Genomic DNA, 27,550 nt, shown 5'->3' on the forward strand with positions numbered 1-27,550 from the left:
AAGGGAAAAAAATCAAAAGATGTATATTTACTTACGTTCACTTCGGCACCAAATTATATTTATTTTTGTCTGAATTGTGAATGACACTTTCATGTATTATACACACAAAATGTGTATAATGCTTGGGTAGTTACTAACAGCTGAGTCAGGGACAAATCAGGAACTATCAGTCAATCAACAGCTTACAGGCTATGGCTAGTTCCTGAATCATTTTGAAGGGGTCATAGACTACATTAGTATAGTGCTAAGGTACTTATGATTTCTAAATGTACGTTCTAGATATACTTGAAGTGCCACAAAACCAGTAACTTTTCCATCATTGCTACATACGAATCATCCTTTTAAAGGAGAGCTATAGAGGTTTGTTTTACTGGGAATCAACCGTTACCTGAAGAATGACATGAACAGGGAGCAGAATCTCATGAAACATTTTATTAATTATATTCAGAGCGCATTTACATGAATATTCACATCCATATGTCATATTATTAGCTAACGGTACATGCTAGCTAGCTAGATGGTAAACAGTCACAAATGCTAATGTTGACCCATGCTAGTGGAAAAACAACATGTAACTCAAAGACAACGGTGAAAAGATCAGACACGTTTAAAATGAGCATTTTAAATAAAACTTGGAACTTAAGTTGTTAAAGGGACAATGACATTGAATCAGTACATTTATTTATGTGGGTAAACTGACTGTATAATGTAAAACAGCAATATAAAAAGGCACTTGACACAAACAACTTAATGATGGGGTCATAGTCTCTTAATTATTTTCAAATGGCAGAATAATCAATTGCATCAAATGGTTTCTTCTGAAGGAAAACTAATGTCACAGCAAAAAACAAAAACAGCTTGATAGTTAAGGTACTAATTCTTTTTTGTAGATAATTGAGAATAATGCTTTGTCATTCATTGCTATATTACATATTTTCGATTTAGTCTCTCTCTGTGGACTCCAGGATGTGCAATTGTGTTTTTCTCTGCTAAGCTGTGAATTTTATTTCCTTCCCTCCAGTCAGAGCTCAGCACATCTCAGCAGGGCATGTGATAATGAAGAATGCTTCATTGGAAGTTTTCTTTTCGCATCATTAGGGATGTTGAGCAGGTTTCCTCAGATAACCCCTCAGTGGCACAACGTAAGGGAAGACTTATGATTAACCCATTTAATTATAGAGATTAATATCTATTCTACAAAGGACACAGAGGCACTTAGTCAGAGAGGTCAAACAGTTTTTTAATAAGAGTGCACATAATTTACATCACTCATCGTCAGTTGAGAATAACAGAATAACAGCATCTGGTTTGCACTGAAGCTCCAGGTCTTCTGCCACCCACAGGGAGAACACAATTAAAGATAAATACAACATCAGCCAAGGGCAGACAAACCCCTTGTGATCGGACTGTGTGTCTGATTCCTTATTTTATCATAACAAAGTCTAATTAAGCAGGTGGAGATTTTCACATCACATGTACCAAAGAATGGTCGGCGATAAGCACTGACGGTCCGAGTAGCTACATTAACATGCATGGAGAAATCTGTTGTTAACCCACAAAGTTCATGTATGTGTAATACCATAAACCATATAAGGGGGCTGAAATAACCAGGCTGTGCTTTGTGAGACATTCATGAGAAAACTGGCTACTGTCAAAAAAACTAGATTTTCCTTCTTCATCTGCATCTGGTGTAAATATTTTAAGGCTTGAATGGAATTGGACTGACAAGACTTGGGTCTTAATTCAACCATAAATGACATTACATTTATGAAGATTTATGAAAACTGTAATAACATTGGGCTCAGCTTAGAGCGCCAAACTCACTGAGAATCAACAACCAGCTTTGCAGCTCTATGCTTCAGTCTCACAGCTCTCATCAGTCATCCCATATTAAGGTTTGTTCATATAGAGAGTAAAGCAAATTAACAACTCATGCCATGAATTTCACCACGTGACTGTTTATTTGCCCCAAAAAGTCAGTGTACTGACTGTACTGATGTTTAACATAGCCTCTGACTGATCTCCCATTCTTTCTGTTATTTCACTGCAGTCTCCCACTTCCCGTGCCCCGGCTCCGTAATTGGTCTGTCATACTTTTTCCTCTTGTCAGTGTGTTTACGAAGCAGATTCATAAAGACCCAGGATTGAAACATGAAACATTATCAATTTGTGCATACACGTGATTTGCGTCTAATCGTGCCTGTCTATCAACTTCATATACAAATTCACCACCTCAAAAATTTGCATTTCGTTCTGTCTTAATACACAGCTAAAGTGCTGGCAATCATTTCCAGCCCAGAAGCTCTGACAATTATAGACATCCCTACCTGCTGAGCAACAAGTAGCAGAAAGCGGAAGCAACATCTAGCAGCTGCAGACCTATTGGGCTGCAGATCTATACTTTGTGTTCAGAGTATACTGGACTCACATTCATCAGGTGTCCAGAAACTTGAGATTAAATGGTATGGCATCTCTTACAAAAGCAGGCAATGACTTTCAGAATGTAGCAGTGACAGCATATTTATTTATTATTTTTTTAATTGTTTTTTTTCTTTTTGTTTAGTTTATAATGACACGATAGACAAGAAATAAGGGTGGAGAGGGGAGGGGCATGGCATGCAACAAAGATGGCAAGCCAGAATCAAACCGGGGAACACACCAGAGAACTTTTGCCAAAATATTATAATTCAGTAAGAACTGCTTGTCACCAATTGCAGAAGACAGGTGCTGATTTTGGTCCATTATTAAGGTGTTATTCAGGTACTCATAATGTAACAGTTTGACTTAGGGTCTCTAATTTTTATATGGTATTTAGATAGGTGCCAGCCAGGTCTCTCTCCTTGCATTTAAGATAGTCTAGAAGTTTTTTATCGTTCTTGTTTTGTAGTGTTTTTGTTTTTTAAAAGGTTAAAATCAAACTGCCCATAAGGATGAAATTAAGAACACAAACACATCCTCTTGAGTCAAAAATCAAAGATATATTTTTCAAATTTTCACCAAAAAAAACCCCAAAATCCCACAGTCCCAAAGTTAATCAAAAACAGAGATAATCCAAACTCAAAATTCCACTATGGGTTTTCTTTTCTAGGATCAGTTCATTTCCAAAAAGTGAAAATAATAATAATAATAAAAAAAAGAAATTAGGTCCTGTTCATGGATCAAAAAAGATCAACTGAATTCAGTCTGAAAAAACAAAACAAAACAAAAAAAAAACCTAAAATAAAATAAATTTTTCACTTATAGTTAAGTCAGTCCAGTCCAGAGATCTAGGTTTTGCTTCTGGATTGTGGATGAATGATGACCGGCTTCAGTGACAGCTGACAGTGGAGTAGTGAGGCAATGTGGCGTAATCCAGAGTGAGGGTTTTAAGAGTAGGATATACTGTAGGATGGCTGATTGTGGCGATTGAAAAAAAATGTAATGAAAGGATTGTGAAGCTTTGTTATTACCCCGCGACAATTTGAGCGTTTTGCTCTGATTCGGAAACTCTCCTGCTCTCCTCCTAACCTCAACTGACTGATAAACGGAAGTGAATTCAATGAATTGGGGTACAAACTGTATATACTGTGTATATTAGCGATGCAATCCAGGTTGTTACAATATTCTACAACAATTTTCTGCAACATTGAATTTAAAAGCTCTATTAAAGGCAGCCTTGTCTCCTAGTATTTATGTTTGTATAGCATTAATCTGCAACAGCAAATACGTTTTGAGGGAATTGTAATGCAAACCTAATTACAATTTTTAGTAACCTAATGAGAAAATGCTGTTAATTAACATACCTAACAAGTCATAAAAATGTTGATACTGACAGAAATGTTCACTGATAACGCATTTGCTTTGTTTTCCACCAAAATAGGCAATCAAACAGCATTATTCAACAGTCAGCAGTGACTTAAGACATAAGATTTTGTATTAAAATTTAACCAAAATCACAATCTTACATGAGTAACTGAACCCCAAAACCAGTTGAAAACCTATGTATATGGGTAATACTAGTGTTGTTGATTGATTCAGGTCCAAATCTTGACATTTTAGTGTATTTGAATTCTACATATTTTGCTATAAAAATGCATAGCGACTATCCTCTACTGGTTGAAACCCGGCTATTACAATTGAATTGCAATAGCTTTTGTTTTTTGTTTTTTGTTTTTGTTACCAACCAAACCTATAAAAGCTCCTATTAAACCAACGTCTCTACTACATAGCCATAGCCTGACACTATAGCACAGACACTGGAAAGTTAGCCTTGCCACTAGCTTAGCAAAAGTTAAAAAGCAGGTAAATGACTCATTTCACTATCAGAATTTGATCTGTATAGTCTGATAACACTTTTTTAATGAGAAGATTTGCAAGATTGAATCATTTATCATTCAACCTAACTAGTTAACTAGTTTCCAATCCCAGAAGAATGTAAAGTCTTCAGGCCCAACCCTAATGAAATCATGAAGTTTATTTTTTCCGACTTTGAAAAGCCCCCTGGCACAGGAGACCAGCCTCCTCATGAATGACAAATGTGGAAAGTAAAGTTTTGTTTTACATATGTGACAGTGCAGGAGGAGAGTCAAAAAGCTTTAAAATCACCAACAGTCACTTACTCAAATGCAAAGTAGGGCCCAGTGCTATTATACACCATTTTTATTATCACTCCCTTTTTTTGTATTCCATTTAAGCTACAGCTCAGTCAAAGAGGACAGAAAGCAACCAAACCTTGTAATACTTTTTGGCTGGAAGGCAGTTCTATCTTGGCCAGTAAATTGGATTATTTATGACATCGGAGACTCAATCACAGGGTATGAAATCTGGCTTTACTCAAATGCATATTAACACGGCTAGTGTTGATTTCTCATGTGTACAGTGTGGGCTATATGAATACAAAGCCAGTATCTAAAATATGCTTCAGATCTCGCACTGAGATCTGTGTAAATTCCTCCCACGTTTCAAGCTCCAGCATGCAAAACCTCCCAAATCCAAGTACAAGATTTCTTCAGAGGATAGATTGGTTTAATATGCACCAGCCAGGCAATGTTTGCAGCTTGTCTCCTGCTGCTCTGGGAGTGAAATCAATAGAGATGTAACAGCTTGGTTCCTACCTGCAACTGTGCTCACGCTCTTTGTATCCTTTCTTGTATCAGAATTGAAGCCATAACATGTTCCACTGGCCCAGGATGGCAATAGAGGCCTCAGAGGAGCTTTATACATCTGAGAAAATACACATAAAAAGCACTTTTGGCTTTTCTGTGTTTCGTTATGACTGATAGCATTGTGCAGTTCTTCTTTTTACAATTTATTTTAGTTTAAGTTTAAAGCATGGTTCTGATGTTTTCACAGATTAAAGGACCACCTTGTTTTGCACATAGGGCTGCCGTTTCTCCTTATTTTTCTCATTCAAGTAAAATAAAAGAAATCCCCTGAAATGACCAAAACCAACAGGCTGTTAGTCCGTCTGAATACTTTATGACTCTTCTAACCTGTCAGTGGCCCTTACTGTATCTTCCTACTGAAGGTATCAATCGAATTTTTCTATATTATGCTAAAATGTTGACCTAAAATGTCAAACTAAATATTAAATGTTATCATCAGCATGTTAGCCTCGTCATTATGAGCATGTTAGCATGCAGGCGTTAGCATTTAGCTTAAAGCAGTTAAACTACGTACAGTCTCATATTACAATATTATTCCTACAATTGGTTTGAAAGTGATCCCAACGATATTGTTCACCACTGTCATCGTTATAGTTGTGGTGTGGACTCGATTTTTTAAAAGATATATTTATAGTTATCGTTCTTGGTGTGTACGGCCCTTTAGTCTAGTTAGACAATAATTGAGGTCTATAGCACAGAGGACTCGTTAGCAGGATCCATTCAGTGTTGGTTTTGGTCTTTTCATGGGATTTGTTGATGATAAGAAAAACACATAATATCGTCCGCATTACTAGTCGTTCAGACCGATAACAGCACTGTGTTATGCAATCCAGAAAAGTGCACTTTAAGAAACAGTCGGCAAAACACTGCACAGTGATTTATAATACCATGAGAAAGGATTTTATAACTCTAGAAATATTACTATATCTTTTGTCACGACGACTGTGAAGTAAACAGAAAAATTCTCACTACAAAGTAATCTACCAGAAATGTACCTTTGCACAAATATGATCGCAGTATCTTCCTGGAAGTTGTCGCATTATGTGGAGTCAGGTTCAACTTGTTGTTTTCGTGGTGAATGGGAATGAATGGAGCAGTGCTGCAGTCGGTCTGAACGCTGGCTTGCCGTTAAAACACGAACATTCCAGATGTGCTCTAAAAGCGTTCTCTTGCTACAGCTGAAGCTCTTTCATGCATTTGTATCTGTCGTGGATTTAAGATGTCACATGCCAGACTCTTTTTTTTCTCACGTCAACTTGAATGGAATTACAAGTTTCCTTTTTTGTAAAACACACCGCTGATGGTTCGATAATGTTGCCCAACAGCTTCACTCTCCTGTTGTCTCTGTGTGCACAACTCCTCTCCGTCACCAAGAAATTACAGTTTTCAAAGACACTTTCTCATGTAGGCCGAAATAATGCACCATGGGAGAGACAGAGGGTAAACATAAAAGAGGGAGAGTAAAAGTCGAAAGGTCTCTGTTCTGCTGTGTAAGACACTGGTCTTTTCTCCTCATGACTCAGGAAATTCTGGGAGTGACAAATAAATGCAGACGTCTACTTTGCACAAACAGCAACCAGCTTCTCATTCAGTTCCTGCTCATACACTGCCACTGTGTCCACACAGATTGAACTGCAGGTACAAAAGAAACTTTGATCTTTTTCATCCTCTTTCAAAGTTGTGTTGGTGAGGAGTTCAGGGTCTGATGCGGTTTGTGTCATCTCCCAATGGATTCTTTCTGTCCTTTCTTCCTCTTCCCCAGCCAGAACAGCCCAGTCATATCTATAGTAGGGAGACACAGAACAGACTATTAATACTCGGGTTGTAAACAGGCCTGATGCTAGACAACAGGGGGCCCTAGGCAAGATTTCTTTGGGGGCCCTACTTACTTTGCCTGGAGCCAAGAACAAGAATAGTTTAATATAATTATATAAGCATATAAAACTATTATTTGTTTTATGAGGACAACATGGCAAACCTTTGATATCATGCTACCACAATGGGGGCAAGAACATTCGTGCAATTTATAAAGTGGGCATAATCCTTGTATGACATTAATACACAAAACACACATTTGTAGTAAACATGCCTTCAGGCCTTAAAGAAGAGGTCTCAGCAAAATCCTCAAGGCTCAAAGTCTTTCTAAACCAGGGCTCTCAAACTCACATTGGCTTGGGGCCACTGCTGGTATCTGATAGGAGAGCCACTTCAACGTTCAAATACTACAAGAAAGCACAGTCTGAGAGTATTTCTCTTACTTACATCATATTTAACAAACATATAGTAAACAGCAGTCTCTGACTTTTGCCATTATTTTTTATCAAATACATTTTTTTTTTTTCTTAACTGTATTTGAATGTGTAGTTTAAATTGATTTGAAACACAGAGAAAAAATTATCTTGTGAGCTGGATTATATTATACATTATATTTTTGATGTCATGCTGCGGCTGGAGGGAAGGGGAGAGAGGGGTTGGAAATGGCCCCTGGGCCGACAGTTTGACATCCCTTGTCTAAACTGACAGCAATGACAGAACTCTTGATGAGGGAATGGAGAACCGGTTCCAAATTTTCCGATCCATCGGAATTGTACCCCTTTTAGCTTATCAGCTCATTTTATAAATGCCAGCATGTTTTTCTGACGATTATTCAAACTCATGTGTCTACGCTGCTGGAAACTTACAAAACAGTGCATGTTGATAGGCTGAAGCAAGGGGGCTTGTCAGCAATTTATTTAGCATACATGCATGAAGCCTGCTGTTTGCTGATGGCAGTGCCTGTCAACCTGTTGGCAGAATGCAACACGAAAGCAGGTGACATTTTTGATCTCCTCATTTATGCATAATGTCAAGGGCAATTCTGACATACTGCTGCCATAAAATCACCGTTTTATCCTCCTGATTTGTCTCCCGGTGAAATAAAGTCCCGTCGAGAGGGGACTTTATTCCTCTTTTTCTCGCCAGTCGTGACAGTTCTCCTGTGCGCGAGCCTTTACAGAGGTACTCTACGTGCATGCTCCTCACTCTCTGTCCTCTGTTTGATGCAGTCAGAGATTCCAGCGGCAGCAGAGATGTTGATTGGCTTGACATTATCTATCAAATATAGGGTGGGCTGGTGCCGGTTGTAAATCCTCTAAAAACAAACATACACACTCCCCACTGTTTGCATTACATGTTCTCTTTGGCAGCAGCATGCTGGTAAAAATAGCAAAGAAGCAGTTATCAGTTCCTGTGTGCATTCAGATGATTGTCTAAACACACACACACACACACACACACACACACACACACACACACACACACAATTCAAACTCAAAGAAATCATTAAAGCATGACTTGGAGAGCATAGTTAACAGGATTGCCTGGCAGTATCAGATTAGCTGTGAACGGTGTCTATGGTGTCTTTGGTTTCACTGCCATTATCCCTCAGGCGTCGCTTTTACACCGAAACAGTTTATTTTCATACATTATGTATAATCGCTACAGATGAAGCAGGTCTCTCCAGGATGGAGCTTTTGCAGAGCTGTACTTAGTCTCATACTCAGAGGAGCCATGAGTTTTTTTGACATAAGAAAATAGATCTGTCATTCCCTCAAAGTTTTAACTCAAAATGCTGAACCAAAGTCTATGTAGGTTGGATCACAGTTGGATTTCCTCACACTAGCTCTTAGCTCACTAACTATTTGTTGCTTCCAAGGCTGGATTGAAATGAACAAGCCATTTGTGCTCATCCAGGTAGTGTGTCCACAGCGTAACAACTCCTGGCCCCTTATCTCTCCGCCACACAAACTGCTCGATTGATTCTCTCCTGAATTTGAAGACAGGGAGGTGCTCGTGCAGAATCTGCACTTGTTTTGAAGCAACAGACTCATTTCTGAGCTTTTTTCTTTCCTTCAAAAGGAAATCAAATGTAGCAGGAGGTTGTGCTACCATGCTGCTTAATGGAATTAGCTGGCCACTGGAAATGTTTCATGATTTTGAAAGTAGCTGTGCCGCCCAAAAGATACTGGGAGTTGAGCTAGCAGCAGTGCAACATGTAGCATCACTACTCCCCAACACAACCGAGTGCAACACTACAAAGGTCTTAAACATCATCCCCATTAGCCTTGAGACGTGGCCCATTGTACAAACAACTTTCTCACAGCTCACTTTCATACAGCTGTATCTGCATATTGCAAATCCACTTGGGCAAATCAAATGGAAGTGGGTCAGATGCAAATCCAGTCATTCAGTGATTCATCCGCTTCAGATTTATCCCCACTAGACAAAAAGTAAATAAAGCATTCACTGGGTCTGATATACACAAATGTCTAATTATAACTCATACAGTATATGCAATGCATACAAGACCTCAATCTCACATCAACCATCTCACACAAATTAACAGTATATTAATCACATTACTTACTATGCAGCAGGATTTTGAGGGGGGAACAGCACAAAGTACGATGAGATAGAAAATGACAGCGCTGAGGATTGCTGCTGGATATATTTAGGGCCCATTTAATTTCTTGTTCTGCTTCAGTCTGTGTGTTTCAAGTCGGGTCTTCTCCGGACTGAATAAAGGCCTCTATAATGGAATATTATCATCTCATAGTTTCTACTCTCGACTTAATTTCCCTTTTCAACCAGAGAACTGGCACATGTGACTGGCCTTGCTCTACTCTGAGTGAAATGAATTTGATTTATTCAGTTTATTTAATTAATTAAAAGGGTTGCTTATTGTAATATCTGTTTAAAAAAGAATGACAATATGACCAGGACTCTGGGCAAGAAAACGGGACTGAATAATCATCATCACCTTAATAATAATAATTGTATCTTTGATATGAAAAAGTTTAATGTTTAATGTCAATGAATGACAGCAGCCTTTGTAATTTTTATTAATGAAACAAGAAATTGCAAATATCAATGAGGAGGAGTTTCACAAAGTACTGATGAGATGGAAAATGAAACAGTTGCGTTAGGCGTTGCTGTTTGATATTTAGCATCTAATTTCTGACTTTGCTTCCCCCAGAATGGTTCGAATCAGGACTTTCCCAAGTTGAACAAAGGGACCTATTATGCAGTTCTGACCTTATAAAGGAACATTCTTTGATGTGTACGGTCCATTACCGATGCACAATATCATTATACATTTTTAGAAATACACCTATTCACTTTCCTTTCAAGAATTAGATTGAAATTACCACTCTCATGTCTGTTTTCTAAATATGTGGCTGTGTATGTAGCTGGTTAGCTTAGCTTAGCACTAATAATGGAAACAGGGGGAAACAGCTAGCCTGACTCTGTCCAAAGGAAACAAAATCCATTGGCCAGCACCTCTGGCCAAGCTCACTAATTAACATATTATGTATTGTTTATTTATTAGGTTGTATTATTAGATCTTAGTGCTGCATTTGACACCATTGACCATGATATTCTGTTACAGAAACTTGAGCATCAAATTGGCATTAAAGGAACTGCACTAAACTGGTTTAAGTCATACTTATCAGATCATTTGCAGTTTGTACATGTTAACGATGACTCTTCAATAAATACTACAATTAGTCATGAAGTTCCACAAGGTTCTGTACATGGACCAATACTTTTTACTTTATATATGCTCCCTTTAGGCAACATGATTAGAAATCACTCCATTAACTTTCACTGTTATGCAGATAATACGCAGTTATATCTATCGATCAAGCCCGATGAAATTAATCAATTATCTAAATTACAAACATGTCTTGAGGACATAAAATCCTGGATGAGCTGCAATTTTCTGATGTTAAACTCAGAAAAAAAAGAAATTCTTGTTCTTGGCCCCAAAAACCTTAGAGACTCACTGTCCAAAGATATAGTTACTCTAGATGGCATTACCTTGGCCTCAGGAATTCTTGGAGTTATCTTTGATCAGGATTTGTCATTTAAATCCCACATAAAGCAAACCTCCAGGACTGCCTTCTTTCATTTACGTAATATTACAAAAATTAGACACATCCTATCACAGACAGATGCAGAAAAACTAATCCATGCATTTGTTACTTTAAGGCTGGATTACTGCAACTCTTTATTATCAGGAAGCCCCTAAAAGTCCATTAAAACGCTCCAATTAATTAATTTATTAATATAATTAATAAATAAAAACGCTGCAGCATGAGTACTGACAGGAACTAGAAAAAGAGATCACATCTCTCCTGTACTAGCTTCTCTGCCTTGGCTCCCTGTAAAATGTAGAATAGAATTTAAAATCCTCCTCCTCACCTATAAAGCTCTTCATGGTCAGGCCCCTTCATATCTTAAAGAGCTCATAGTACCCCATTACCCCACTAGAACACTACGTTCTCTGAATGCTGGGATACTTGTGGTTCCTATAGTCTCTAAAAGTAGAACAGGAGCCAGAGCCTTCAGTTACCAAGCTCCTCTCCTGTGGAACCAGCTTCCAGTTGTGGTTCGGGAGGCAGACACCCTCTCCACATTCAGGAGTAGGCTTAAGACATTCCTCTTTGATAAAGCTTATAGTTAGGGCTGGCTCAGGTGAGTCCTGAACCATCCCTTAGTTATGCTGCTATAGGCCTAGACTATCGGGGGATTTCCCATGGTGCACTGAGCTCCTCTCTTCCTCTCTCTTTCTGCACCCATTCATGTCCCATTAATGCATGTTACTAACTTCACTTCTTCCCCGGAGTTCTTGTGCCCTCTCATCTCGCAGGTTCTTATCGATCCTAGTGGAGCCTCCTGCCATGGTCCTGCTTGACTGCCATTGCCAATATCACTGTTGTTGCTGTGCACCTGTCTGTCTGTCTGTCTGTATTTATATCTCTATCTATTACCCTAACTGGTCAAGGCAGTTACTACCCCTTAGAGCCTTAGGATCTGTCAGGTTTCTGCTATTTTCATTGACCCTTGTCGCCAAGTGCTTGCTCATGGTGGTACTGTTGGGTCTCTGTAATTAATGTTAAAGAGTTCGGTCTAGACCTGCTCTATTTGAAAAGTGTCCTGAGATAACTTTTGTTATGAATTGGCGCTATACAAACAAAATTGTATTGAATTGAATTGAATTAGCTCCATGGTTTCAGGGTTGCTATTAGTTACAGTATCATTTTGAAAAAGTGAAACATTGTTTAAGCAGTATATCAGAGCAATTTACATTCCGTCAGTTTCTGACCTATTTTTCTCTCTACCTTGTTATCCACCTATCACTGTCATCTGTGTCTGTTTTAGTCATTATTAAGACTGAGAAAATTGTAAAGATGTATACATTGTTGAAGATGTGCGAGGTTACCGTCCCCTGATGCCATGGACAAGCACAACCCCGATTGAATTTAACCCCTGCTTGTTTGTTTAATCTGTACTAAAAACCGAAGTGTTAAAGTGACAATTTGCTGTCCATTTAGATCAGGCTTATGTGTCAGATGATTTGTTGGCCCGGGAGTTGCAAGGCAACCAGCAAAGTAACTTCTAGAGAATTACTGTTAACCGCCAAGAAATAGTTTGGCATCCTGCTCATGGATGTATTTAGAGAGTTAGCTAGATGTGGCGCTGTCAGTCAAGCACTGTGGTCACTGAACTTGTGGTATTGCAATGAACAAATCCCTCCAAGCCCAAAAGCATTTCAACCACCAGACCACTATCATAAAAGTGTCTATAAAACTAATAATAAATAATAAAATATTAATAATCCTCCCCTTACTTCCATGTAGTGCAGCCCACTGCACATGCTCATTCCTGTTTCTCCTGTAATGTAACCCATTTCACTGATTTGCTGATAGTACTGCTCCACGCAGGTCCTTTCAACTCACATGCGTCATAAAGTGTGTGTGTGTGTGTGTCTGTGTGTGTGTGTTAGCATGTGCAGATGCTGTTTTGAAGCGATGCTCACGTCACTCTTTCCACATCCAGTTTACAGGACTCTTTCACTGGAACATCCAGCATCACCCGGCCCGTAAATGTGAGTGCTCTATCATTAAAAGATACAGAATACACACACACACACACTCACACTCACACACACAAAGCTTGGCACACAGAAGGGGCACTTAAAGACTTTTTCCCACTATATAATGCTGTTGCTGTTGGCATGAAAAATGCTGATAGAGATCAGCTACACGCACTTTTTCATTCAACTTCCCTTTCTTTCCTAATCCACTTTCTTTCTCTGTGTTATTAATACACCATGCTGCAATCACAGCTGCAGCTCACATATTTGGACACCATGATTACTTTAATGATTCAATATTATACCGCTGTCATTTATTCCAAACCTTGAGATTTTGAAGCAAGGCTATCTGATCAGTCTATGTTTGAATATTTTTAACTTATTTGCTAAAATTAACTTTTCCACCCTGGCATGTGTGCGATGGTGCATGATGGACAGAGAGCTTCACCACTTCAGAAAAACACAGCCTGTGATGCTCTACAGAGAATACTTTGCATTATCCGTCTTTTGGTCAGTCTTTTCAAATCTAAACAGTGATTGCCCACAGTCACATTAAACACATGGGGTGTCAATTTTTTTTCCTTTGGAGGGCCAAAACAGAAACACCCTGACATAGAGTCTGGTTAATTTATTCATATTTCCTGAACCCAGCACAGTGCTGTAAAATGTGATACTGTATGGCTTAATATAAGCAAAAGGTCATGTGGTAATTATGTCATCATTGTTTGTGTATGGGCAAAATCACCTTTGGCTCATAAGATAAAGAACAAATGTGAGTAACTTGTTTGTTCAGTAACACTTCATTAGTCAGCTTAGTGAGGGGCATATGGTTCATTAGCTAACATAGACAAATTCATATTTTGTTTGTAGCAGCCCAGGTATTGAATCACTTAGGTTATAAAACTCCTACAAAGGTTACTTACAGTATCTATACTGACAAATAATTCACTTCATTACTGTCTGACAATATTTAGTTATCTTCGTGCTTCCACCTGTACCATCTGTACCATCTGTACCATCTGTTTGAAACTATATGCGGCCCAGTCTGACATCGTACTGCAGGAGATCAGGAGCTGTCAGTCAATCTGCCTTTTAAACAAGACTTCGGAGCCCAATTTCCTTTAAGTTTGGTACAGAAAGTAAGGATAGCGTCTGAAATCAGACACCCGACAGAAAAACCATGCAGTGCAGAATCACCCAATATGAATGTACTGTAACTCAGAGGAAAATGGGCTGGACAGCTGCACAAATGTGAACTGACCGCTCAAAATAGCACATTAGAATGTGCCAGAACATTGCACTGTGTGTGTTTGACCTGGTCTGACTAAGCAAGCTTAGTAACACTGACACTCACCCCACTGCAACTTTTGGCCCACTTGGGCTTGGTAAAGTTCATGGCAAATCACCTAGATATAAAGCGTGAGCAGACAAACATGAAACCTGTGTATCATCGTGGAAATAAAACCCTGTTTTTCATGGGCATGGGCCAGTGTTGGAGAGTTGCTTTTTATGACCAAATACCAGCAAAACTAATGACATCCTTGCTTCCTCTGCTGTAATTTGTATTTAGGACTGATTAGCGTGCTAACAAACTTAACTAAGGTGATGTCAGTTTTGTCATCTATGAGCATTTTTGCATGCATGCATTTAGCTAGAAGTGCCACTGTGCCTTGTTACAGCCCCACAGACTACATTTAGGGGCGGATCTAGAGAAATATTCATGGGGTGGCCAGAGGGTGCCATGGAGACTTTAAAGCAACATTATGTATCTTTTCCACCTTAAAAATAACAACTTTATTATGATTTTGATGCTAAACTGAGTTGTAATATGTTGAATGGTTCCTTTGTCATTCCCACTCTGCAGCGGGCGAGTGGGCAATGTAATCGGGTTCAGCAGTTTCTATGGACATAGCTGAAGGCAGAGAAGACGACAACGGAGGAAGCTAAGTAGAGACAAGGAGAGCGAATCTGGCAGACAAGAGTAAAATAAGGATTGGCTTATAGTCAATGGTGAGAGCCGTGTGAAATAAAAGGCTGCAGATTGACGGCTGGCTGGCCTTCTTGCTGTTGGACTAGTCAGTAATATAAGTTGGCTTGCTATGTCTGGTGTTGTTGCATTTGCTTGACGTTTGGCTGAGTTGTTGAATCACTATGTAATTATAACAAATACATGTGTACAGCTGTCCATATTTACCACAGTGGTATTTAAAAAGGGGGACGGCAAATCGCACAAATACCAAAGCTTACATAGTGTTGCTCCTAGGGGTGGCAGAAATATTGCAAATAATCACACATATGTATATTTGCTTGGGAAAGCCCCCAAAATGACGATATTTAAATGAAAAACATTACATTATTGTATCACATTATTAAACCCTTGAATAGAATTATTTAAAGGTGGCATTAGAAGTTAACTAATTGTTTTATTTGAAAATCTTTTTGACATTTTTTCAAATACATGTCTTTTTTCATAACATAAGCTTATAACTTTGTCTAAAATGTGGCAATAAAAGATAATTAAATACATTTTTTTGAATTTCTGTTAAATTTCACAGCATTTGACACCAACCTGGGGTGGTAGCGGGGATGGCCACCCCATGCCAACCCTCTAGATCCGTCCCTGACTACATTGTTAGTCTTGCTGAGTGTTAAAATCTTAACAAATAATACCCAAGGCTTTGCTTTGCTAGCTCATAGTGTTGGCTAGGGTACCCAATTTCGTTGCAGTGTGATATCTCACTCAAGTCATATCCCACAGGACAAAAGAGAAAAGAAGATGAATCCTCACTTCCTTTATCAACAGCATTTGGGACATAAATGTTGGGGCTATTTGCTGATTGTGGGCTTGCACAGGCCCGTAAGAGCTTATTCATATGTGGTTATGCTTCTCTAGAGACTGTACTGGTAAAGGAAGTTTTACAGTTTCGAGGGGCTTGAGTTGCTGACTGTCTTCCTTGTCCCTAACGCTTGCAGCAATAGAGTCATGTTCTTTTGCTGTTCTAATAGCAGTGGGCAAAAAATAGAAACCTAAATGACTCTGTTCCCTCAGCCCTCAGTCCAGCTGTTCATTGGCCACCTGTTGACTTGCTATTGCTGTGCATTTGGCTGTGTGCCCTTCCATTGATGTCCCTCGGTCATTACCACCTCTACCCAGTTCTCATTTTTGCCACTGTCCTGCTCCACCAGCCCTCTCTTGCTCTCTCAGTGGCTGCCAAACCACCTCACGGCCCACTTGGCAGCAGCCGTCAGGCAGCGAGGTGAATATTTGCCCCTCTTTGCCAAGGCCTCATCATCAAGACCTCATCAGAGACCTTGAGGGGATCTCAATATGCTGAGGAAGCAAGGGTTCATTGACTGACAGTGGTTTCTTTTTTCTGCCATTGCCCAAAACTCCACAGATGTAAATTATTCAGCTAGGTCAAAAAGGAAGCAACCTTAAGAATGCTTCCTTGCTACATCCTGCATCGTTAAAGAATTTATTATTATATTTGAAATGTTGGAAGGAGTGTTTAGTTACCAGGGATTTAGCCATGTTGACTGCAAAGTGAAGCATATTAACAGCGGAGGGGTATAAATCTCCTCCATGGCAGAGCTGGGAGAAAGATTTACAGGGTAATTATTGTTGTTATCAGAGTTGTTATTGTTATGTATTTCACACACACTGGACCATATTCAACCTGGATGGCAGCCAATTTAAATTTGGAAATAGATTGCTGCACTTTTGGATGAAAAATGCCCACAGGGGTGCAGAGAGTTAAATCATGTGCGGTGTGTGTGTGTGTGTGTGTGTGTGTGTGTGTGTGTGTTTGGGCCTGAATGTGATATTGGATGAATGTCTGGGTAAAAGTTGAAAGCAGAGTTTGTGTTCCAGTTTTTGCACCATGAGAGCTTGTGAGTCACTGTCGCTGGTTCTCCGGCTGTTACGGACCCAGCTTCGCGCTCGCTCCCTCTCTGGCAGGACATACAGACCTGGCTTATCCCGCCTGGCTTAACACACAACACACTGGCTGCTTCTTATCTTAGGCTTGCAGCACCGCAGGCCTCATCCACACATGCAATTATACCAATGCACACAGGCCACTAATATGGACAGAATGTCGATATTTTGTGTGTGTGCACATGTGCCTCTGTTTACACTTGTTTTTCAAATTATCCACTGCATAAATAATTTATACCAAATAGCTTGTGAAAGACTTGAAGAAGATAGTATCCGACCAGATACAGCAAATGTGTGCAATTTTACTTTTAACTTTAGAAATTAGAAATGTAACATTTCTCAAACCAGGCATATGCTATTATTTATATTGAATACAATGTTTTCTAAATTATTTCAGTATGGTAGTTAGAAAATAACAGCTCCAGCCTGATTCCCCACTATAACCACAGTAGGAAACTCAAAGGTTCACATGGCAGCGCTCATGGGAACCATATCAGCTTATTTGCTCCATCAGATTAAAGTTATAATTTGCAAAATTTTCTTTCAATCAAACCGCATTTTTAATATTACTTATTATCTGCATTTTATCAGGATATATATATATTTATAGCCATTAGATGTATTTACATTCGGTAATTACCTTTCTATTTTGTAGGTTTATGTGTGAGTGGTGGAGTCACCTTATCAGATTTAATTCAATTCAATTTTTCAGTTTTATTCTTATAACGCCAATTCATAACAAAAGTTATCTCATCACACTTTTCAAATAGAGCAGGTCTAGACCGTACTTAAAAAATTAAGTAAGATCTGTATTAAGCTACTGCAGATGGAAATTTCCAATTCACATTAAAAGCATTTAACTGGCAAAACACAGGGTGGATTTTATTGTGAAACACTCACAGAAAACATTGTCACTGACAGCAACAAAACTATACATGATCACTATCAGCCAACAAACTCCTTATATTGGGCCCTCCTGTTGTGTGGATAGCTACATGTGCAGCATGCAGTCAGATAGTAGCTGCTCATGTCATTATAGAAAAAGGCCACATACTAACTGGATTTTATATTAAGACCATTCAAATTTGTTTGGCTGCACTGTAAACAGACACACCAGTTGCTCTTCTGTTGTATTTCTGACAAAGTAGCTGCTCAACGAGTTTGCTGTGGAATGCTGTTACCACAGTAACCACAGGTGTCGCCCAGGACTGAAATGTAAAGATGTATAACTTCCACACAACTAGTTACAACAAGCAGTGTTGTATGTAATGTACTTTTGTTAGATGTTAGGAAAGATTGTTTTCGCCCTTACATGCAAAAGACTGAATGCACTTATAGCAACATCAGCTCTAGTACAGTGTGTCAGACTTTGGAGTATTTATTTCACTCCACTATTGTCAGAAAGAGAGATCAGAGTGGTGTCTCTGTGTGTGTATCTGAGTTTGTGAGAGGCACAGAGAGCTGACCTCACACATCACAGGCTCTGAAAAAGAGATCTCTCTTTTGGATTGGGAATAGTAAAAATGCATCATGAGTGTCTTCATTTAATACCAGACGCAGAAACAATGTTACTGGGATGTCAGAGCTTATTGATATTACAGTTAGTCTTTTTTTTTATAATTTAAGTTTCATTCTGTGTTTTAGTACCCATCCCTATGTAATTACATTACATATATATATATATATATATATATATATATATATATATATAAACAAAGTTATATGTAACTGCTGATTACTGTCACATATTATTGTCTTCTTGGTACAGAAAAATATCTGCATCACACAGCTCCTGTCTCTGTATATAAATGTCTGTATATCACAAAAGCAAAACGGACGCTTGTGTAAATCCTATTAATAATATTTGCATCCCAGTTTATGCACTCTTATGATGACAGATGGAGGGATTACAATGTGTGCATATAGATAAGCCTCTGTAGATGGCATCTTGTGAAAAACCAGGATAAAGGCCGGCTGTAAACTGGACCCTGTTTTTGTGCTGGATATTCATGAAAGCAACCAATTACACAATAGCCAAAAATAACATACATATATACAGAAGGTGCTTTATTTGTTGTTACTGTATATGTTTTGTGATGTCACTTATCAAGTGAAGTGAGTCACAAATCTGTTATAGACCCACAATAGTTTCTACATTGGATTTATCATTTGATTTGTGTATATTCTTGGTCCTGCATAGTCTATAGGCCTGATACAACATATAAACAATCATAAATTATTGGTAACAATTTTACTTTGATATTTAGGTATGAACAGCATAACTAATAACTAATAATTTCAGTTGTTAAACCATGTCAACACGAATATTGCAGCTAATATTGCATATACTTTTGGCTACTGTGTAATTAGGAGTAGAGGTGTTTACACTGTTGTGCTCCACTGGGAGGGTTTGTTGTGTTATTTTGGTCAGAGCTCAGTCTTCATCTTCTGTAGTGTTTAGAAATGTCATATGGAGGTTATGTCTTTGTGCAGCTACATGTGCCAATTTGAGTGCGTGCCGGGGTCTTCTCATGAGACTCCAAGTGACTAACTAGAGGGGCACTGCAATGCACTCATCCCTCTCTTCCTCTAGCCTGAACAGCTCCTATAAAAGCAGTGAAAGATCAGAAGAAGCTACATCTGCCTGGATGCTTTTACAGGGAGCCAGAGTATGGCTGAGGTTTTGTTCCAGAGAACAAAGGGAGGTAAGGAAAGGTCCCTGGAAAAGCTTTCTTTAAAAGTAGGGTAGAAAGAAAAGTGTAATGATGCCTGCATCACAGGAAGATGGGACATAGCTGAGAGCTGTTTCACTCCAGGGATCAGTCAAAGAGAAACCCTCGACATCGCAACAAGGGCACTCTTTGATCCCATCCCCATATTATTTAAATGTCATTTCATCACACTCTGGCACATCAACAGGAAATCTCAACACACCTGTATAAATTCAAAGTTTTCTTTTCTTAGAGTTTGTTTTGCTGCTATGTGTCCCAGAGCAGACCCAAAGAAAGAGCGAAAGTTTGAAGAGCCTGGTTCAGCTGTTGGTGAGGCTCCCAACTGAGCTGTTCCTGACCTTTATCATGTTAGTGGTAGCTTATGCAAACTTAGAACTCAGCACTTTTTATGAGAAAAACCTTGGTTTTATTCTCAGTTTAAGTGGGGCTATGTTCCTCTCTCTGAACAGCAACGACTGTGGCCTCAGGTCGCAATAACAGTACAGCAAGACATGCCACAGGGAACACAAATGTCTTAGTGAGGTTCTGTGCCTTTGCTTATCATTCCCTCTTTCTCTGCCCCCCTTTCCTGTCTATCTTCGGCTGTCACTATCCAAAAAAGGCAATAAAAGGCCAAACAAATAAATAACAGAAATGCCAGACACACACCAATGTGTAACTGGCATTCACTAACATTAGCTAACGTTAGCCACTGGCAGTCTGAACATGCAGAGCTAAGGCTGTAGCAGTACAACCCCTGAATGTACTGAGTTGTGAATGAGTACATGCACATTGTGACCTTTGTTTGTATGACACTGTACTAATTCTTTATTCAAATGTTACAGTGGCTCACATTAAGCCTAAATGATTGTTTTGCCCCTTTGGGGCAGCGTTACGACGGAGAATTAGGGCCAGACTAAGAGAAAAAATTATTATTATTTTTTTAATAAACCTACAGACCTGTTGGCTCTGTAGGCGAACTGCAGGGGGTCCAGGAGTGGGTCCATAATGGCTTCGAGGTGGGAAATTACAAGGCGCACAAAGGACTTCATGACCACAGAGATGAGGGCAACAGGTCTGTAGTAACTGAGTCCTGTGGACCTTGGTTTTTTGGGGACAGGGATGATGGTGGATGCTTTGAAGCAGGTTGGCACATCATATGTCTCCAGTGAGGTGTTGAAGATGTCCGTGAACACCGGAGACAGCTGGTCAGCGCAGTGCTTCAGGGTGGATGGAGAGACAGAGTCTGGTCCGGCCGCTTTGCAGGGGTTCTGCCTCTTAAAGAGCCTGTTGACGTCCCTCTCCTGGAGGCAGAGAGTCGTCACTGTGGTGGAGGAGGGGGGATTCACAGAGGACAGAACTACACCACTAGATGCCACTAAATCATACATATTGGAGCTAAAAGTTAACGTAGATAAGTTAACTTATTTAACCTACATCAGTAAAGTAACGTTTTTTTCTTTAACCTAACCAAGGAGTTTTTGTGCCTTAATCCTAACGAAGCACAAGCTTTATTTTGAAAGACTAACTGGACATTTCATATATATTCTTGCTAACTTGACCGCAAAGCCCTGCACATCCAGAAATGACGTGAGAGGGGTGCGTACAGCCGAGGCCCACTGACCAGCCATATCTGACGAGGTGGGAGAAGGAACGTATTGTAAATCCTCCGCTATGTTCACTAGCTAGCTACCCACTTTGTCTAACTGATGTTTAACTCTGAGCAAAGTACAGTAGTTTATTTCAGAGCTTTAAAGGCACACTATGCAAGATTTGTACCTTAATATAACAGCTTTGAAGTCATTTCGATGGTAAACAAACTCGTAGTATAGCGAATCATACCGATAGCAACGCTGGGGAGAATCAACAGTGCACGTCTGAAGATGGCGCCCCGCCTAATCTCGCGAGAATCACGAATTGCTTTACGGCGACATACATCAGTGACATAAGAAGCAGCCTCAATGGAAGATGTTACCTGGTCAGTAGACAAATTCGGAGTCTATCTTTGCCTGTTCGATGTCCGAAGCTTCCATCCCACTGAACATGTACCGGTATACAGGGGGGAGGGGATCAGGCTGTGAGTGCAGGGACACAGAGCCGTATATAGAGACGGCTCTGGTGAGTGGTATTTACCACGACAGTTAACGTTAAATACAAGTACTCCGCAGCGACTCTAGGGGTAGCTGTTTGACAAAACCAGAAAACTGCATAGTATGCCTTTAAAGTGTGATGAAAATGCTGGGAGTGAACCAAAGAGTGCCATAAAAGCAACAATGAGCTGAAAGCTCCATTGTGATGAGGGGAGGTGAGTTTGATAATAACTCAATCCAGTTTATCACTACAAGCAACCACTTTCACATACAAATAGTAATGTGACTCTTTGTTAACATAAATATATATATTTTTGTAGCTGCTTTAAGTTTCTGTTTAATTAAAATCAGTGTTTACATTTGATATTGTTATGGTCTTTGGAGAGCTGTTTTTATAGCATTGCGATTAGGTAAATGGGGCTGAATGATTAATCCTGAAAGTATTTATTACACTGTAAGGTTGTCTTTATAAAATCATATAAAAAGAAACGATTGCCCACAAAAACCTCTTGGAGTAGACTATTTTGATACCACTATTAAGGATTATAATCATGACATCAGAACACTTGTCTTTTATTACTAATGTTGAAATCTTGGAGGCGCGAGCATTTTATCACCCTCTCTACATTTCACTCAAATTCCTACATGTGCACCAACCTTGCATGTGCCGCTACCCCCACCCTATCACCTCAGCCATGTCCTCTGTGTATCCCGACGCCTTTTCTCACACCCACTTCTTCTGGATTTTGAGAGTCACGCAGTGGGCGGTGAAGGGCTAAAACTGAGATTATCCCTTCCCTTTAAAGTCTCCGATAGAATATCAGATTGAAGCTCTCATCCTCTTCGCAACCTTGTTTAAACATAGGGGAGCATTTGAATTGAGAGTCTATTCTACATCTGTCTGCACGCTGTGTGTGGCCTGCTGCTAAGCGCTTTGTCAAAACTGTCCGCTCTAACTCGCAACATGGCGTCCTTATAGTGGTTTGATTTTAATGCATTACCTGCGATTCGTCCTTGTTGCTCCCCAACAGTTTGATAAGCCAAACCAGCACTAAAGTGATCAAAGCAAATCATGAGGTAAACGTAGAACACACGGGAGAGCTTTTCCTCCTCTGGGTTTGCCAGCAGACCCACATGTTGCCCCTCTCGTCCTCTCCATTAACTGCTCTTTTTCCACACCTGTTGAACAACTGTTCTCTAGCTTTCTGATTTCACTTTTGGAAGATCAGAGTTTAGGTTTATTGGTTCTCTTTTATCCCCTCTCGCTCTTTGCTCTCTCATACACTATTTCCTCAGTGTGTGTGTGTGTGTGTGTGTGTGTCTGTGTCTGTGTGTGTGTTTGTGTGTGTGTGTGTTCATTTCATGTCTTTCCCCTTGGCTATTCGTGTCAAGGTGGAACAATATAGCGCGGATATCTTTATATCCTTGTATCACATTTCACTCGACCAAAAGCAAATAAGACTGGATGAGGCTTGCCAGCTCAGCACGACGACTTCAACACATCTCCTTTCAGAACAACACAGGCCTAATTTCCAGGAATCATCCTCTCATTATTTCTAACAAAACATCCATCTGAATGGCCATGCTGGCCAACTTTCAAATTGTCTTGATCACAGTCTTCTACTCATTCTTTCTCAGGGTTGTTTGATTCTGTTGACCCCTGTGGAATGTTTTCCTCCAATCCTCAAAGGGCTACTGACTAATGGACCCTGATTGAGCTTAGCTTGTAATACTCGGTTCTGTGCAGGGGTATTGGTGGCAAAAAGAGATCCTTGAAAGCAGCAGCACCATAAACAGAAAGCAATAGGGGATCTGTGATTGTGTTCGCTGGCAACTGCTGCGAAATTGTTCATTGTGGAGAAAATCCCTCAAATTTCATGTTGACTGAACAATAGCAGCATCCCCAGGCGAACCAGTCAACTTTTTTATTTGAATTTAATTTCTTTAATTTGATTGATTTAATATCTCCCGTCTGGTAAATTATCAGCTATTAATTTTGATGGACTTCATGCAGCAATGGATTTTGACGTAAGGCCATTTAGTGACGAGTCCTTGAGGAACCAACTTTGAACATCGAATGTTGTCTACTGAAATGAATTTCATTTTGAATTAAGTGCTTCCATTATGCACTGCTCTCACCTTGATAGCATACGAATAGCATCTACGTGCTTATTATTCATTATTGATTTCATAGCTTTGAATGGCCTGGGGCAACTCTGCCTTTTAGTCGCCTGTCAGCAGTCATTCCTGTGTGTTCATGGTCACGCTTTCATGGTGTACGATGACAGACAGGCTTTCCTCACTTTTTGTTTCTTTATCAGTATTGTTGGTGCCTGTGTTGCTGGGCTGCCTCTAATGGAACAAAGCTGCCTGGCCGGCGCTTGAGCATTTTCCATTACTCTGCTTTTAAAAGCTTACCTCCAAATTGTAGTTTTATCCTCCTGTTTTGGCTATGAGAGACAGTCAAAATCGAAGCATGAATTATGTATGAAGTGGTCTGTAAGGTAAGGGGTAAGAACAGGTTGCAATGTATTTTTCATTGGTTATTTTAATGAGTTCCATGTTTTATTATTATTCAATTATTTTAATATCATTATGATTGTGTGTGCAGACCTTATTATTTGTACATTTCACATCACAATTAGTGGTTTTCACTGGTCCAAATGACCAAAGCTGCATACAAATTATTCTCAGTCTGTAATTCTATTTTTGTTTCCAAGTCTTTTGTTAATATGTCTAATACCAATGTGAGTCAATTCAGACTCAATGTCAACCATAATCACATGGTACGTCATGTCCATCAAAGGAAAACAATGTATTTTTCAAGGTGAGACAGAGACTGTGTGCAGGAAACAAGTATCTCAGTATGTATTGCCACTCTCCACTGTGGCTGCTTGTTAATTGGTGGCATATCATGCTGCCGCCAGTGTTGCTGTTCTCTCTCTATTCGGCTCTGTTCAGGTCAACCACATTTGGGATTGGGTGTAATTATCCTAGAGTCTATTTTGGTCCTCTAAATGTAAATGTAGAAACTTAAAACGCGGAACAAACCTTTCTCCTTAAGTATACGACTGAGGTTAGGATGTAGTTAGATTTTGGATGACGTTTTGATGATGTATATTGAAATTAAAAAAAATGTTGCTCTCCAATTGTGTTAATTTGTGTTTTAGGTACCAACAATGAGTCAAATCACTACGTCTTATCTGAAAGAGGTCACACATATTGATAAATCTGTTTGATGAGTCACACAACTGGAAGCTTTTTTAGATCAAAGCTGTGATAAACCCACAGCTACCTGCTTAAAGCGACACTAATCAGAATATAACATTAACAATGGATCCAATGACTATGCATAATGTGGAAAGACTCACTTTCAGTGATAAGCCCACAAGAATTTGAAACACAACTCTACAGTTTCCCTTAGCTCTAAGGAGTGTCTTCTATCGTCTTTCAGCTCATTGGTTTGGTTTTACAGCCTGTAACTTTACTGTTTTAGTTCAGTCTGACTGCTCTTATGATCCCCATTTCTAGCTGCTCTTTTAATCGAAAAAGCTCTGATAAGCCGACTGTACACTACCTGCCTAGGACCCAACGGCAGAAAGAGAAAGTTAGAAAATAGCTAGCAAAGCAAGTCCAACATCTACAAGCTAAAGGAACAGATCTTTTTTAGAGTTTTTTTTAAACAAAATATTGGACATTACTCATCAGGCCATAGACTGGGATGATAATGTTATCCCATTCCTGCTGGATGTGTCGGTAGGCAACTGTTTGCTAACAGGCTACTTAAAGGTCCAGTGTGTAAAATGTATTCATCCATTGGCAGAAATGTAATATAATAAAGTTTTCATTAGTGTATAATTACTTGAATATAGGAATGCCAGGCCAGCACGACTATTTCAATGTGAGAACAACACAGTCCTAATTTTCCAGGAATCACCCTCTCATTATTTCTAACAAAACATTCATCTGAGACCTTAGAATGAAAAGTGTTGTGTCTCGTTTCATTGATTTCCAAGGGAATCTGACCGAATGTGACCCATATTAAGAATAGTTACATAGAAATAGCCAATATTCTCGCTCTTGTTTGTCTATGTAGGTCATAAAGGAATCAGTATTGCATTGAGACTGCTTCATACCAAGTTAAAACATTAGCACATTTAAATATGTCAGCATAAAAGGGTCTATATAAAAATATAATCACACTAAGGTTTAGGTATTTCCTCCAAACCATTTTGTCTGTCTAGTTTTGAGGGAATCCTGACTGAGATCATGTCCTCTCTGAAATTATGAATATGAGTAGAAATCCCTTCACGCTGCAGAGGATTCTGACTCTCCATGGACTTCACTAGAGGGAACAGAGCCGCCGTTTGATTTGGTAATGAAAGGAAAATAAGTTCATGGTCCTCATTCCTGAGGATTTAGCCCGTAGCCAGTAATCACAGAGCTCATCCTGTGCATCCTACCTTCTGCTTTAACTTAACAACAAAGCCTGTGATCATTTGCAGTTATGTGTATCTGTAAAGCCCCACAAGTAACTGCATCCACTTGTTTACTGTACCACTTCTTTCATCAGTCTAGAACAGGTTGTAATTATTGTATAATACAAAGGCACTTCTCTCAAGAGCCCTCAAGCATTTGCTTTGGACACTTGTCGTGTAGCACCCTATCAACCGCCTCCTTTCATTAATGCTTTGTGTCCCCATCTTGATTAGAGAGAGAAGAAAATATATTTTCTACACCCTCCAAGTCCTTACTATTTATCTCTGCAGGAGTGTCCTCTTTACTGGTTTGTCTGTATAATGAGTCCTCTGTTTTTCTTTTAGCGGGTCATTAGATAAAGAACTTTTTCATTTATTTGTAGTAATACAAGAAAATCCATGAATGTTAACCATTCTTCCATTGCTGAGGTATCCAGTAGATATAATAATGAAACAAATTCACGATGCCTCGGCAAGCTTCGTGCACATGAATTAATGACATTTTGAAGGAACTGATGGCATTTCACATTAATTATGGTGTGTTTGCAGAAGTGTATCCCTAATTAAGGTCTCTCTGTCGTTGACCTTGCTTATCCCTGAAATGGCAAGCCGTAATATGCTCCTCTCTGACAACATTCCAGTTGTGCTGTTGTGTGAAATGTACTGCTCCCTGTCAAAAAAAACTTTCCAGCACGGAAGGTAGTAGTTACTCAGAGGAAGCTTCTGAACAATGGACACATATGAATTACACATACTTACTATTACAAAACACCTCTACAGTGAATCAGAGTAGTGGCAGAGCTAAAATTGCTTCAGTTCTACTTAATCTTTTTCCCTCCTTTTCTTTCAACATATTAAATATTGTAATTGCCAAAAAGACTAATTTTGTTTTATTTATTATTTTGCTCTAATAGCATCTGTTATAACCATGTGAGGCAGTTGGACTCGCAAGATCACAAAATCATTTGAGAATCCATCTTGCCAGGCTTCAAGCTATGCGCTCGTGTCCAAACCACAATGGTTCCAGTCGTTGCCCTATTACGAACTCCTGGCAGCTACAGCATGATCTAAGGGTGGGGTTTAATGGTATGTCTGTGTGACAATGTGTGAGAGAAGTGACTGTTTGCCTGAAAACAACATGGCAGCTGCTAAATAAGTTAGCGTAGATGCCGGTAGCATCAGTTATACTAGAACTGAAGAGTATTTCTTCATCGAAGGAAAAGCAAAGAACAATACTGAAGGCTCGTAAAAAATGTTCACACCCTTCTCCAC

General features: G+C 39.4%; 1 protein-coding gene across 2 annotated transcripts in view; it reads right to left on the bottom strand.

Annotated features, from left to right (window-relative positions):
* Positions 1–1,219: 1,219 nt before the first annotated feature.
* Positions 1,220–27,550, bottom strand: part of LOC127373477 (urotensin-2 receptor) — a 54,479-nt gene continuing 28,148 nt past the window's right edge. The window contains exon 4 of one of the 2 annotated variants that reach the window (XM_051417986.1): positions 1,220–6,926. The gene's annotated coding sequence lies outside the window, so the exon portion shown is untranslated. Of the gene's footprint in view, positions 6,927–20,701; positions 21,015–27,550 lie in introns of those variants that run through there. The other variant, XM_051417987.1, reaches the window with a different exon arrangement.

The sequence above is a fragment of the Dicentrarchus labrax genome, unplaced genomic scaffold (assembly GCF_905237075.1).
Source record: "Dicentrarchus labrax unplaced genomic scaffold, dlabrax2021, whole genome shotgun sequence".
Lineage (NCBI taxonomy): Eukaryota > Metazoa > Chordata > Actinopteri > Moronidae > Dicentrarchus > Dicentrarchus labrax.